Source organism: Perca flavescens, chromosome 17 (assembly GCF_004354835.1).
Source record: "Perca flavescens isolate YP-PL-M2 chromosome 17, PFLA_1.0, whole genome shotgun sequence".
Classification (NCBI taxonomy): domain Eukaryota; kingdom Metazoa; phylum Chordata; class Actinopteri; order Perciformes; family Percidae; genus Perca; species Perca flavescens.
The window spans coordinates 9972092-9988260 of record NC_041347.1 but is presented as its reverse complement, the minus strand read 5'-3'; positions in this window follow the sequence as shown (position 1 = coordinate 9988260).

Here is a 16169-nt window from a genome sequence, read left to right as displayed (position 1 = left end):
AAATTTCAGGTGATTTCCATAGACTGCATATTGTATTTTCATATGGCGTATCGGGGAAATTGTTGGTTTCAAGATGTAGTAGGTTATCCAACTAAAGGTGTGAAAAGAATATACAACTGAATTACTTAATATTGAAAACCAAAATCACTTCGGAAAAAGCGTAGGCACTGTGGGGGTAATCCTCTAGCTTTTACATTGGTAATATTTAGCACCTGTAAATGCTTACATTTATGTGAAACTCTAATTTCCCCAAATCCATGTGTGTATGATTGTATTTCTGAGACCTTACCTGGGCTCCGTTGCCTCAGGGGCCAAGACTGGGGCAGGGCTGCTGTACTCTGCAACACTAACACTAACTACTGAAACTAAAGTGCCTCAGACTCACTGCTTGTCTCTTTATTACAGTACTTACCAAGGGTTACAGTGGAAATGTTGAGCTGCTTTTGTAAAGAAACATCCTCCAGGTACAGATATGAAATGTATCGAGGTGTTTTATCAATTTCAAAATAATTCTAAAATAAGTCAAATGAAATTCATTGCCTGATGCTTCCAGGAATGAATTATGCCTTAAGGAAATGACAAACTTCACAAAAGTGGGATTTACGGGAAGACGTTTAGAGCTTGTCATTACTGCCTGTCCCACCTACTATTTCCCCCCTCTGTCTACAGAGCAACTCATCTCTGCCCTGCAGTCACAGCCTAGGGCACGGCATTCTGGGTGGTGTTTGAACACACCTCTCTTTCCTCTGTTCAAAAGCTGTTTGGATCCCTGGAATATTTACGTATCCCTTTTTGATCTCTTTGCATATATACTGTTGCACATAAAACAGAAGTCGATGGATTCATTTTAGTAATGGATTAAAGAGCTATGAGAGCGCTGTCTATAAGAGAAAAAGGCTGTTCTTGATGGGTTTTTTTTGCTGTGATGATCATTGTCATGTCGTTGCGTGAACAGAACAAATCAATCCTAAGTCTCCATGTTCACACATAACCTGCAGCGTGGTTAGACACCATCCTCCCTGCTAGGTAACATCCCAGACTAAATAATATACAAAATAATAACAAAATTGCAGACATTGTACAGTATCTTCAAATATATTAAGTGTAGAAAAGGTTTCACCATTTTACTGATAATCAACTGTTTTTGCACCATCTACACCTCAGTTTTCTCTGTTTTAATAATCTCTTTATAACACCTTATGCCTCTCCTAACTCACATCTCCTGCTGTGTGATCAAAAACGTGCAAAAAATGCTATTAAGAAATACAAGAAAATGAGGTGTATACGCATGCAACCCATAAGACAAAACCAATGTGAGCCTCACAATAGTCTGCAATTAAACTTTCTTAAAGCTACCAAACGAGATGTGATGAAGGTCAAGGGTTCTAGACTGGCACCATGGGTGCTGAGGGGGGGTGCTGATGGTACAGTATGGCGGAGGAGCAGAGCTGTGATAAAGGGCAGCTGCCGGCGATTTAATGAGGGAGCAGAGGATGTGGCCCCCCACCGCAACTCATCGCCACTTAATGGCACCACTAATCCCTGCAGCGACGGCGCTGTACACACAATTGGTCTGCCCTCCATGCGGCGAAATATCCCAGCATCACCAGTTAGCTGTTCACAATCACTATGAAATAGTGCCTCTCGCAAAAACATTGACAAAAGCAATGATGAGCCGGCTGTTGTTTCTTGCTGAGACCGCCGCTTCCTCCAGTTTATAACTAAAGACATGGCTTGCAGGTGTGAAGGACTAGAGGTTGCGAAGATGTGTCCATTATTTTTCACTGCAAGACTCTCTTGTGTATGACTGTAGTAAGTGTAAAGGGTTGAGACTGATCCATCCCCAACCTTTGGTCATGTTCAGATGCTCTTGACGTTCTTTAAAGAAATCTTAATTAGCCCAGAGTGTGAAATGTGATCTACGAGCCGCCGGTTCACTTTCTTTTCACAACACTATGCTATTATAAAGTGGATAGTCCCCTGACCTGTTAGCTTTGCCAGGAATTCTGTCCTACATTTTATCTCGCATCTGTTCAACAAGAGCCTCAAGCCGTTGCTAATACCAGAAATGTGCATTTACAGGCCTCCTTTAGCTCACGTGTCAAACACAATGATTTCGCTGTGTTTATATATGGCACGAGCAATTCTCCTGTCTATATTTGAACAGAGTCTCAATAGAATAGCTGAGAGAAAAGAACTGGTACAGCTCACCACTCACACACATAACGCATCACCCTCAAATTCTTAGTCCAAGCGGTTACAAAGCACAGATGGAAATTGATTTGCAAGTGAAATTCAAAAGCATGAAAATCCAAACCACATTTCCACAAAAATATTCCACATGTGAGTTTGGTGGTCTCGAGAAGAGGGAGCACTTTGCTGCATCACAGATCCTGAAGGCTAATGTGTCTAGCAGGGATGTCAAAGCAAGCATGTTTCACTTGTAAAACATCTCAGTATGTTAGCATGAAGCGTGCAATAAACATGACTCATTTAAAATATATGAATGTAGAACACAATCAGTTTCATTTCCCTACTGGGAGCTTGCCTTGTTTTCAGGAAGAGAGATACTTATTCCCCTTGTCTGGGTAATAATTTACAGATTTGCTGTCTCACAGAATACACGCGTTCTTTGACTTAAGTTGATACTAAAGTCTCAGTGGGACTCTGGAGGGGCGGAAACAAAATCTTTATGATTCTTTGCTCCTGCGTATGTTTTTTGTTTATGAGCAGCTACCTCTTCCTGGGAATTCACCCTGTAATGTTGGGACACAGAGGGCATTTTCTTCATAGTTCAGAGGATATGCCCATACATGTAGTGCTGCCCACCTGCCCAACACACACACACACACAGACACAAGGTCACTTTTTATAACACTCACACACACTATCCCTCCCTTGGCCTCGGATCCAGATGTGATGTGCTCCCGGCGCAGTTTGAGCTGCCAGCTGAGGCGAGAGCATTACCCTGGCAAAGAGCAAAAAGGCCAGATGAAACAGACAGAGGGAGGGATTAATGCTCTCCTCCCGTCTTTATTGGGAACCTGCATTTTGCAACCACTCCCCACATACAGCGTGACCGACCCATTATGCATTTACAAACTGGCTAGTTACTGACTTTAATAAAGAACACCGTCTTAACCCTAATGCACCACCAACACGTATCTTCCACATGTCCTAGGGCATTAGGGTTTCTAACTCCGTCACAATTATTGATTTAGACAGCATTTCATAACTGATTAAATTCGGCGTTAAATCCTCGCAGCAGTAAATTATTGCTTATGATTATTGTTTATGATATCCTGGTTTGTGGAGACAGAGCCGACTGCTCTGGAGCTCAGTGTTTTATGGTGCAAGAGAGCAAAGACTTTAATCATGTTGGCTTCATAAGTTCAACGAAAGCTCTTGATGGCACAGATGACTCTTAAACTGCCTGAAAGGAAGACGCAGGGCCAAAGAGTGCAAACCTAAAGGGGTGGTGCTTCATATTTCTCTTCAAGAGGATTATGGGGGATTTTGTACACAGACACCTCTCGAAACCAAAAAACGGGCCACGGTGAATAAAATATGGAGTGGTGGAGGAAATGTTTATTTGCTTAGTTGTTCTTTTTTTTGTCTGGTGTGTTACATTTATTTTGTTGTTGTGATAGTGTAATTAAAAAGACAAGGGCTGGAGTGTACAGAACTCAGTGCGACTTCATTCACAGCTGCTTTACAGGCAGACATATGCAATTTATTTGCATTTGGAAAAGATTTACTGAAGAAAAGACAAATCAATGTAATCTCTATCCCGTGGCTGTGAGTGCATATGATGAGCCACCAGTGAAAACAGAAATGGAGGGAAGCTCTCCCTGCGATTGCCCCCATCAGCCTTGACAAATGGAGCCGCAGTAGAAAGGCCTCTTTGAGTGAGTTGTAACTTTCGGCAGCCCCTCGCAGGTGTGGGTGATCTTTCATCCTCCCAGCCCTCCTCCTCCTCCGCCTCGACGTCCTATCTCTGGCCTCCATCAAAAGTGAACGTGCTGCCCCAGGTTCAGATTAACTCCACTCTGACAGACCAAAGGCCTCCCCTCCTCCTGCCCCTTTCCACCTCGACTCACACATCTCCTACAACAGGGGAAATTAGGGTTAGTTTAGCAGATCTTACAGCACCACTAAACACCGCCCCAGATCGCTCACTGATTGCCTGGCTCAATCCATTGTGTGCCCCCCACCACCTCCACTCCCCTTCGCTTATCTTTGCCTTTGGCCAAAAGCAGCTTCTCTACTCTGAACCCACCTCCCCTTACTTACACACACACACACACACACACACACACCACACACAATCCTCCCTCCAGCTTGACCAGAGAAAATATGTAACTAACTTATTGTGAACAGTCTCACAGCAGGGTCAAAAGATAATATCAGTTCAGACTGTTGCCATGTCACAATGTGTGCTTTGTGATTTTGCAGAAAAAACACTCAAAGTTAATGTTTCTTTTAATTGTGGATTACTAAAACGGATGGTTTGCTGTGTTTATGACAAACTTTAAGAGCTGCTTTACAGGTTGATTTCCCAGGTTCTTCCCAGACTGGCTGCAGTGGTGACAGATTTACCTGGGCTGCCAACCGCTCTAAACAAAGTGGTTACTTATCAGTGGTAAACAGTGGAACATACAGAGGTAATGTGGTAATTGCTCGAGGAAAGCTGCTCTATTTTCAAATTAAATCTCGCAAGACGTATCATTTAAAGACCTTTTTAAGTATGACTCTTGCGGCAATTATGGATGATCAACCTTTGTGGCAAAATGCTTGGGTGAGACCTATCATTTGTCTCTCTTGTCAGTTTCCTGTTTTCCTGAGCAACTCCCCTGACCTGGCTGGCAGGCCCTCCTGCCCTGAAGAGCACTTTCCCTTTCCTCATTCTGCATTGGGCCGGCAGGGAGGGGAGGGAGGGGGTGGTTGGGGGGTTAACTTAATCTGACCCATTGCTCAGGTCAGTGAGCTGCTTACCGGGTCTATCCAAACATAGGGGCTTGTTTTGCTAAAGCTGTGGAAAGAAGAAGTACCCTCTTAAATCAATGCTTTACTCAGAGCTGTGCACATGCAAGGTTGTTATGCGTGAAACCACAGGAGGCAGAGCTGGCACACAACCAGCAGCATGCTCCTCTCCTTCGTTACTCCCCTCACCAGGCGAAGAAAAAAAGAAAACTCTCCTCTGTACACGGCCCAAAACTTTTTCAACATCGCAAGCTGTATTGCTGCATTTTTAAAGCATATGAAGTCTGTGCAACAATTTCCCTCCAATTGCTATGGTGCACTCAATTGCAACAGCATTTTCATTTAGGCCTTACACAAGCGTGTGCTCTTCCTATGACAAAAGGGAATTGCGCTCTAAAATGCATCCAGCTGTGTGTACTTATCTTTTTCTCTTGACATATTTTCACCAAAAAAAAAAAAAAAAAAAAAAAAAAACGTCCAGCACCGATTTAATCATGACGCTGCAGAGAGACCAGACTGAGCAGCACACATGTATGTTTGTTGTGCACAGACTGGAGCTGTTCAGGTATCATATGATCTAAAGAGGAATGCAGAAATCGGCCAGATTTATTGTTCCTGTTCGACTAAGCGTTTGCAAAGGCAAGGAAAGAATTGTTTCCTCTAGCTTGAGGAGGCATTGAAAGCATCTTTGATGTAGCTGTAAGACTTCTCAGGGCACTAAACTGCCTTGTTACAGAGAAGACCAGATGCATTGCACACCACAGAGGTGAATTGGCATTTAGACTGATTTATATGAGCGCCCAAAGGCACTGACTCAAGGTTCTTTGTTTTCAGCGAGGTTGTTGTGAAGACTTCCTGGAAAGAAAGGAATTCACATTAGCTTATGTCTCTTGCGCAGTTATAACTTAAACACCTGTGCGAGGTATGTTCCCAAACTGAATTATCACAGGTGACTGAAGAAGCACAGTAAACTTGAACCCAGGTTATACTTGGACTTTTGATAAACATTGGCCACTGGTAAAAGGCTGTGGTTGTGACTGTAAACAAATGCTCTAATTCACCATAATGGTTCTATGGGTCCAATGCTCTGGGAGATGCAATGGCCAGTCTCAGTAGCTTAATTATCTTTCTAATTTGTATTAGCACTGGCTATCCTCTCAGGGATAATTATGTATCTTGTGTGTGAGCGAGCTTAATGAGGTTAACTTAAGTCTTTACATGGAATAAGGGTTCAGTCACCTTATAAAGAGAAAAAAAAAAAGTCCCACCGCTGCTGATTGCTGTGTTTTTCTCCTATATAGATGATGACCATAAAGCCTTGTAAATCCCAGTGGTATGCAGAGGTACAGTGAACTTATTCTCAGAGGTAACACAAAGCAGAAGAGGGAGGAAGTTAGTTTGTGGTTCTGGTTGAAGGAAGGTCAGTTTAATCGGTTGAGAGGAGCGCTTTACAATAGCTAAACCTCGACCATGTTGACCTGTTATAGATCAAAATCAAAGAATGTTCCTATCAGATCAGTATAGCCTCGCTATCATTCACCATGTTGCCTCCACTCCCCCCTTCCAGTGACATTTTCAAGAAATCTCAGCACTTCTACCAGCCGAAAGTCACTGTGCACTGAAGTGAATCATGTTAAGCAGGTATTGATAAGGCTGATATAACTCTAGCCTGCTCCTTGATATCATCTGAATTCCCAAAGTCCTGTGATCATGCGCCGTATCCCCCTCCTCCTTCATACATGATATACTGCGCACCACCAGCACAAAAGACTACATATTTTCTCTTATGACTGTGAGTGTAATCCACAGCTAAAGAGCCCTCATTTATTTGCTGCACCCCTCCCATTTTTGCTTTTGCTCAATACTTAGCTGTTTTTACTGCATGTTAGGATGGGAAACCATCTTATCTGTGACTGGGGGGATTTATTAGTGCCAAAAAGATAATTGCTATTCATAGGCCACTGGGGGCTGATTTACAACCACTAATATTTAGGATTCCTCGAGCCGTTTTTCAGCTCTTTTTTTTTTTTTTTTTTATCTCCAGCCCCTGCCTGCAGCGAGGAGGGGAGAGAGGTCAGGTTGGACGATGAGGGATGGGCCGGGCAAAGCCTCCACTCAGGGCAATTTGGCTGAAGACTAATGTGTGAGGAAGTAGCCAACATGAAAAGGCCTCGTCCACGTAGGTCTGCCTGAAGCTGACAAACACCTGTTCTACTTAACTTGTAATGAGTCTGCAACTCAGATCTGTCTTGTGTCCGAAGGAGGGTTCCTACGAAAACATTAAATGGCAATAAAAGGGAAACATTATGAAGAACAGTATTGCTTTAAAATCTCCTCACTTATGTTTAAATATAAAGAACAATATTTTGAATGACCACATCAATAGCTATAAATTGAACATTACCAAAATCTCCCCTTGTGTCCTTCTGGCCCTTTACTTATAAAACTTGTGCCCAGAAAGGCCATACCTTGTTTATGTTGATTATATTACCTGAAACACAGGTAGCCTTTTTTATTTTTGTTTTGTAGTTTGGGAAGGGTTGGTAGGAGGAGAAACAGGAAATGAAGAGTTTTGGGCCTGTCTGTCTACACTGATCCTCCAGCTGACCGGGAGGCAGCGAGGGCTTCAGCGAGAGCACTCAGATGTGAGGTCATGGGTTCAAAGCCCAGGTGTTGTGCCTCGCAGCAGGACACTTCCCAGTCTAAACAGTGTCAATGATTTTAGAGAATGTCGAGGTTAACCCCAGATCAAAGAGATCCACCTCTGAAGGGGCTTTTTCTACTGTATCTGTCAAAGGCATCAGTTTGAAAACACCCTAATCTGCTCCTATCTAGTGTGTGTGTGTGTGTGTGTGTGTGTGTGTGTGTGTGTGTGTGTGTGTGTGTGTGTGTGTGTGTGTGATTGTGTGGTTATTTAGGGGTAATAATGCGCTCTAGCTTGGTGTCTGAACACAGCTGCTGAACATTTTCATATTCACCACATTACTGCAAATCCAACTTGCAAATGCAAGTAAATCCCACCACTGTTCTACCATGTTTAGGTGAACAAATTTAATTCTAGGTAACTTTAGATAAGAGTTAAACAGTTATCAAATTAAATTTTCAATTTGTTGTCCAAATGAAACGAGCGTATCAGTGGATGTAAAATGCGATATTACAGCAGAACAATAAAAAGAACAGCGCGCTGCCGGAGAATCCCAAGAACACGCAGCTACTTCCTTTTGATTCCCATTTCATTGATTTAATTTATCATCCTTAAGAGATGTCACTTTGTCTGAAAATGTATTCATCCTGCATATGTGACTCTTAATAACGCTAATCTTTTTGCCAGAGCAGAAATCTCATGGAGGGATAATCTGAGATAAATATAGTTAATTGAGGCCAGGTGAACTTTCTTTATCAGCAGCACAGTCAACCAATCTGAAGTAAATGTGATAATTAGAACGGAGATGTCTTCACCAAGAACAGAGCGTGGTCTTGTCCCGCAGCCATTTCCCTCAAATTATATCTGATTTCACAACACATCAGAAATCTATAGCATATTAGTGGGGTAACAAATGCAGTAATGTTTTCCCCATATGCAAACGCGATCATCTGGAAGCAGTAAGCAAGAAAGACATGTACAGTTCTACGAGCATTTGTTTCTGATCTTAAATGACATTGCAAATATTTAACATAAATGCTATAAGTGCAACATCAACAAGATGTACCCCTCTCTCTGAAAGAAAACAGATCTGAAAGGGGTAAAAAAAAGAAGAGAAAAAAAAACAGGCCCTCCTCTTTTCCTTTCGTTTCCTGGTGAGGTATGAAAGGGTGCTCTCTTTGGCCATACATGCAGCCTGTGCTCCGCCTGACCACCATTAACACCCCTGAGAGACCACGTCCTAATTACTCATTCAGCCTGACAGAATCTCCTTAATTACGAACTTCATTAGCCTGCAGGACTTTGTTTTTCTCCAGGAAAGGAGGGAGCAGGGGACGGCTCGGGCCAAGGTGCAGTGGAGGCGAGGGGTAGGGGCTTTAGCACCTTGTTCCTCCATGCTTTTCTTTTTTTTTTTTCCAAAGGAGATGTTAAGACCTCAGTCAGAGATCTAATTAGATTCATGGTGAGAATCAGACACCTTTTAACTAGCCTCTGGAGTCCCCCGTAAAAGGACAGTGAGATCCAGGGTAAGAGAGGCACAGAGAATTAAATGGACCTACTACTGCCTTTCATGTGTGAAGTGGTCTGATTTGCCATGTCCTCACCTCCAAATACAAAATAACCTGCGGCACTCGCACTCCGTGCTGCCATTATACCTCGCTTATAAACACGTAGGACTGCCCGTGGGGGGAGGGGAGGACAAAAGCTACAGCAAGAATGTGTGCGGTGGCTCTCGCAGCAATCAGACTTGAAAAGACATATATTACCGTTACCTTGTTTATATTTTCCACACTCGGTGTTGCACCTGTTTCTTCTTGCTGCTGTTTTATAGTTCAGAAATCATTAATCTGAGAAAGTGATGCAGATCATCACACACCATCAAAGTTACCTGCCAGTCATTTCCGTGGTTTACACACATACATAGAGTTCATATGTTCACACTGCATCCAATAATATGGTAGGCAGCACTTTAGCCACTGAGCGTTAGCACCAGTTACAGTCAGGTGAGGCACAGAGCACATCTCAGTGGCTGCTGATGCATAATGGAGTGCTGCACAACCGTCGATGTCGGAGAGTTCCCAACCGTCGCCGGTCCAACTTCAAAGTCCCCCGGTGTACGAGAAGTGCTGCCGCAGCGGCTGCACGAGGAGTAATTATTTCACCTTAAGCTTACATAAACCCTCCGCAGGAAGTTATGCTTGTTATTAATTAGAAGGAGGCTCTCGGAACCTCCACTCGAGATCGTTAGACAACGTTAGCATCCCCTCTCCTTCAATGGCTAAGCTCTGCAGTGTGGAGGAAGAACATCATGAGTGAATGAGAGTGAATGATTAGCAAGTATAATTTGGGTTAGTTTCTCTGTGGAGGTGTTAAGGTGTTCACTGGCCCATAATAGATGTCACAACCTGAATTAGTGCTACCAATCATTTACACCGCCTGGCAAGCAAAAGCTCCAGCTCTCAGCAGCCATATTGAAACCCCATGTTTATACATATAGTTTATCGTTTAGTTATATACAAATAACTAAACGACTTTTCTTCTCTTTTATACTTTGCTGTGTTTGGATGTCAGACAGGTCAGCACACGTTTTGAACGCACGGCTGCACTTTTTTTTTTTTTTTTTTTTAACGAAGGTAAATTTGAGAACACCTGCCGCCAAAGGAAAGAAGTAACAAACATAATCCTTGTCTTCCTTCTTCCAACCTCGTGCACTGTATATTACTTTGGTGTTTTGTATCCAACTTGTGCTTCATCTCTGCTGGAGTTGCAGCCTTCAGCCCGTAGGCTCATGAGACAAAAGCCCTTCTTTAGTTAGGTGTTTGTGCTGAGCGTACAATCAAAATGTTTGTCGCCACAACCCAGGATGTCCAATTTTCTTGAAACAAACCCACAGACTATTTTGTCAAACAGCATTTTTTTTTTTTTTTTTCGCTAGAAAGAGCAGAGAATGCAGAGATAGCCCACAAATGCATATGCACGAGAGATGCCCACGCAACCCCCACGGAAAAATATTGTTTGTGAATATTAGTCATGTGGAAACCAACTCCCAGCGCCTGTTGTGCAGGGGGGAGGAGGGTATTATGACAGCACTTACCAGAGAATTGGCACGGCTTCGCATCGATGCCACAAATATCTTCAGCGCTCTATGAAAAGCTAATGAGAGTTGGCGTACGAGTTGGGTCAGCATTCATGAAGACGCTGCATGAAGCTGTGGAGAAGTTAAAACTTCATGAATTATCATGTCATATCATAAAAGGCCTGCTCGTGTGTTAAGATTGCTGTCTGTTGTAACTTAGGCTTCAGAAAGAATAAAGTGTTCTGGTCAGTGTAATCTGTCACTCAAGTTTATACAGTGATTTCAGTGATACAGATTTCTTTTTATTATTTAAAAATAGAAAATAATTTTATAACATTTCATATTTTTTAAATAGCTAGATATAAAGGCGTACATATGTATGCAGTAAGCAACATGTTTCTGCAGTCTGAGTCTTAACATAGTGAATGATGATGTATATTTAGAAAATGATTTATATTATCCACAATCTTAGTGCTCCTCCGTTGACTGTTGTTATTGTTTCGCAACATTTGTTTAAAGGGCCTATATTGTAAAAAGTGAGCTTTTTGTGTATTTTTTTGTTATAAAGCAGATTGAGGTGCCATATAAACACTGTGGTATGTCAAAAGTGTCAAAATGCTCAGTCCACAGAGAAATAACTGGGCTTTTTTGGGAGTGGGGCTTAAAGAGACAGGTGCAAAAATGGAGCGTATCAGACAGACAGTATGAAAAACATTATGTCTGTTTTTTTACTTTAAAGCATGTAAATATGTTCTAGAAAACCAAAATACAAATGTGAACGTGTGTCCCTTTTAAGAAAAGTTAAAATGGCAAAATAGCACCACTTACTATGTTGTCAGGCGAGTCTTTTGTAACTCCATGCAGTAAGTGTATGGTAATTATATCTTTCATCATTGTTTGTGTTAATGTGTTGTTTTATATGTATTGTTTTTGTATGTTTTGTGTATTCTAATGGTCCATCTATAGTGTGGCATTGCAAACTATACTATAAATGCTGTGGTATGGTTCATTGGTCCATACTTGGTCCCTAAACATATAGCAATACATTTTATGCAAAATCATGTGTGGAACTTATCACAAGCACTGGAAGAAGAAAATAATTAAAAATATGTAATATAATAAATATAATTTACTGGTGAGAGGTTTATGTTTCACTTAGTCAACACCAATCTTATAAAGCCCTTAATGAAAAAAATCCTAAGATCTAAAATGACATTTGAAATATATGTCTCAGGCTCATTGACTCATTGAAAAAGAATAAGAGAAAGCAATGCACCATCTACTATCCAAGTGCACACTCCCTGTCCAAGAAGTCCACCACTAGTATTTTATGCTGCCTCACTTTCCAGACACTAAGCACTCAACTGCCTTCGGACTCAGCCAACAGAAACTTGATATTTCATGTTTTTTTGGGGGGTCGATTTTTCTCCCTCCCGGCTACCAAGAGGGGGAGACACAGCGAAGCTCACACGGGTGCAAAGCAGGGACAGAAGAACAGGTGCCCACAATTTCACCTGTCTGTTCAATAACCCACACACCACCAGCTATGTTACATTTCAGCTCTAATTGTAGCCACATTTACAGCACTTTGACAGAGAGGAAATGGCACAAGAGAAGTGGACTAAGACTCCAGTTTTAGATGTAAGCTAATGTCATTGGATGTGATCATATCCGGACATGGAACGACACACAACATAGACAGAAGAATTAGTAGCCATCGTGTTGGTTTTAACAGAGCGATGTAGCTTCGACAAGCTGTATTCCTATAACATATGTAGCCTGCAGCAGGTATAAACAGGAGCTTCTATAAATCTGTGGTATTATTTTCAGAAGTACCTGCTGGTTGAGCCATGGCACCGGCCAGCAAGCAGATAGACCCATATCAGTGCTGATGATGTGGGAGGGGACTCGCAGGTCAAGAGACACAAAATAGCTCAGCAGGCACATGTGATATATTTAGTGAGGCCATTGTTTGTTTTATTTAGGGAGCGAATTGAGGATTTTCCAAACTGCAGGGCCCCTGAGGTATTTTATCAGGTGTACAGTCCGCCATATGTTACACATTAGTGCACTGAGGGGAATGCTGGTTGCAGATACAACCTATAAAATGTTGGGAGTTTGGAACTCCAGAGGACAGGGGGTCCACAATTGCTGCCTTCAGAGCTGGTGCATATGTGGGAAACACTTATATGCAAATGAAACTGCATCACATTACAGCCCAAATCCCCCCCCCCTATCATTAAAGAAAATAAACCTTAGGAATCTATGGGCAAGCAGCAGGTCATAAGAATATTCATGCCTTGGAAATAAATGTTTACTGTTGCAGCCAATGAAATAAAATAAAAGGGAAAAAAATAGCTAATAAAAGCTGTACACTTTTTTTTTTTAGGCTTCCCAAACGGAGCTGTGGGCCGAGTTCAGGCAGATGCTGGAGGTGTCTGCGGATTGCGCAGTGCATTATGGGACAGACGGCCGAGAGCCAACAGAAGGAGAAAGAGGTGTCTGTGCAGGTGGGAAAAGTTTAGTGTTTCTGAACCACAGCTCTTCTCGATGAATATTTCATCGTGAAATGGCCATTTGTCACTTGTAGGTCTGCGACATCTCTTGGTCATATGTTGTCTGTGTGCTGACCCCGGTGAACATGGAGCACCACGGCCTGCTGAGTGAAACTGCATGTGTCTGTCAGAGAAGCTTGTAATGTGGCTCTTGGCTTCGTTCATCTATTAACAATCACATTTTGGTGCCAGCCTCTTAGTGTGTGTGTCTACAAGCTGTAACCCTGCTCTGAATTCATTAATTGTGATGGAGGATAAAAAAAAAAGAAGAAATAAAGGGACACTTAGCAGGTTCATTAGGGCAGGCACATCAACACAGGCTAAATACTGTATTCAAATGTAGCTTTACATATATTATTTACATATTACTGCCATCATTTGATTTCTTTTAAACAAAATATTTACTTATCTATTGTCTTACCCCATTAAGTCAAGAGTTTAGGCTTTAACGCGAACGATTTATGTCATTGAACGCAGCAGGCCGATATATGGTGCGTTTCAGATCACTGTGTGAGCGTCTGTGTGTGTAATCGTACATTTGAACGCTCCATCTCCTTCAAAAACTAAATTAGAAATAAATCCAAATCCATAACAGAAAAAAAAGAACATGTAACTAAAATGATTAGCTACTTAGTCAGTCCGAGTCAATAAGTGCTGACTGTTCCCGATGGCGAATTGGAAAATTGCTGCGTTTGGAAAACATAATCATCAGAGCACATCATGGCTGCAAACGCCCCTCCCTCGTTATTAATAATAAAGAAAGAAACTGAATCCGAGGCTCCGATGTTTAATTTATTATTATGTAAGCTATTTGAAGGGTGATTGTATAGTAATTGCTCATTAGTCTTGTATATTTATCGCTGTACCTTATGTCAAGGCCAGGGGAATTGTGTGAGCTTCATTCTCTCGTTTCAAGGATCAATTTCAGAGGCAATTTGTGAAACCGGACGGATCAAGTTAGTCCTGACGTGGTTCTGTGACAGGCCGTGCCCGGCCTACAGGTGCCCCCCTCGGACAAGCATTGTCAGAAGCTCTTTGAATAAAAATAAAACTAGAAAGACAACATGTTCACAAACTATCCACAGACATCCTTTTCAAAAGCCACTGCTCCCAACTTCAGAGATTTTGCTTGGATCAATTATTGACTTTCAGCACACACACCCTCAGCCTCTATCCACATTAGTGGTGTCAGCGGACGTAATTATACCTACTAATTGCAGATTAGAGGTTTTGGGTCAGTGGGGTCACTTGATAGGACCGACTACTCTTTTCAATGACGGCTAATCATTTCACGTTGCAGACTAAATGTTTCATGCAGCGGGGCTTAGGTCCAAAATGTCCAAACTGGCTCGGTCGTGAATATTTAAGGAATAATCCAACTGTTCAGGAGCTGTGAGGATGATTTATGGAGAGTTTGGCCCCTGGGCGGACCGGAGCAGCTTAAAGTTTAGATAAGCGGGTTACCAAAGGGCCCCACAGTTGGCCCTCAACGCACAGCACGAGCGTCTGGAAGAGGGATCTGATATGTGAGGGCCCACTTCACATCATAACACACACACACACTGTTTGAATTTTGTCCGAAGCGATTACATTCATGTGACCTTACTCTCAAATTGAGCTTGATTGAGCCGAGATTTGAAAAAAAAAAGGGCGCGTTGAATTTTTTTTAACAAACAAAAAACATAAATATGTTAGCCAAGCTCTGTGGTTTGCAGCAAGCATGCGCAATGCAATTCTTTTTCGATCATTTGGGATTATTTTGACGAAGACTATATTGCCTTACAGAAAAGTGCTCATTCATTTTTAAAATACCTATGACTCATAAAATGAAATATTTGGATGGTTGCCTTCAGAATAAGGAGCCAATTAGTCATTTAGAATATATATATATATATATATATATATATATATATATATATATATATATATATATATATATATATATAGTCAGTCGGCCAGGAGACCGCGCACTTAGTTTGGTAAATGTGGATTTTAAATGTCTTAGCTCAACCTGCTAAATTATCATATCCGCAAAAAAGAACAATTTATTTCCATAAACAAAGCTGCCGCTACGTGTAAAAGAAAAGAGACAGATATTTCCAGGTTAAAAACAAACGCGTTAAAATGTATCAAATTGTGCCAGGCTCTAATGAGCAGCCTGTCCTGTCTCCTGTGTGTCCATACAGGCGCACAGAGGAGGGGGGGGTGCGCCAAATTTGTTTGCGGCGGATCAAGGCTCACCGCCTCCACTGCACTTTCTTTATCTTAATTCCAACTTGAAAAGATATAATTATCTAGTTTGAACAGGACTGCTATCAAATCCTTCTTTAGAGGCAGGGTAGGGAAAAGCTCGAGTGGATTGTGAGGCTCTGAGCCGCTCGGTGTTGCTCGAGATAGGAGTAATGAAGTTGTGGAGTCCGGAGATACAAAGGGCATTAACCTCATTAGCATGAAACCTTTTCTTCTAACTATTGTGGGACCCTTTCAGTCCTATAATCCCCCCTATTTCAAAGCTGGGTTTGTAATAAAGCTTTTTAGGTTGTTTTTTTTTTTTTCAAAGCTAATGGTATTCTCTAAAGATTTTTTATTGCTGTTATAATCTATGGGCCGATTAAGAATTCCCTATATACCCCCCAACCTAAATCACAAAAAAAGCTTTAGTTAACAATTAAACAAACACATGCACCTCGCACGAGAAAACACTAAAGTTGGTCTTGTTATGTATTCACAAGAAAAAAATAATAATCATAATCCAGTTTAAATTTGTCTGATTTTTTTTTTTAATTGACTGCATTGTTTTGCTTGTTTGTGTGTAAACAGAGAAATCATTTCCTGCTGTAAACAGCATATATTTAGTTTAGCCTATAAAGAAGGTCTGTAATGTTCCCGTTCAGACCAGTGCAGCAGCATG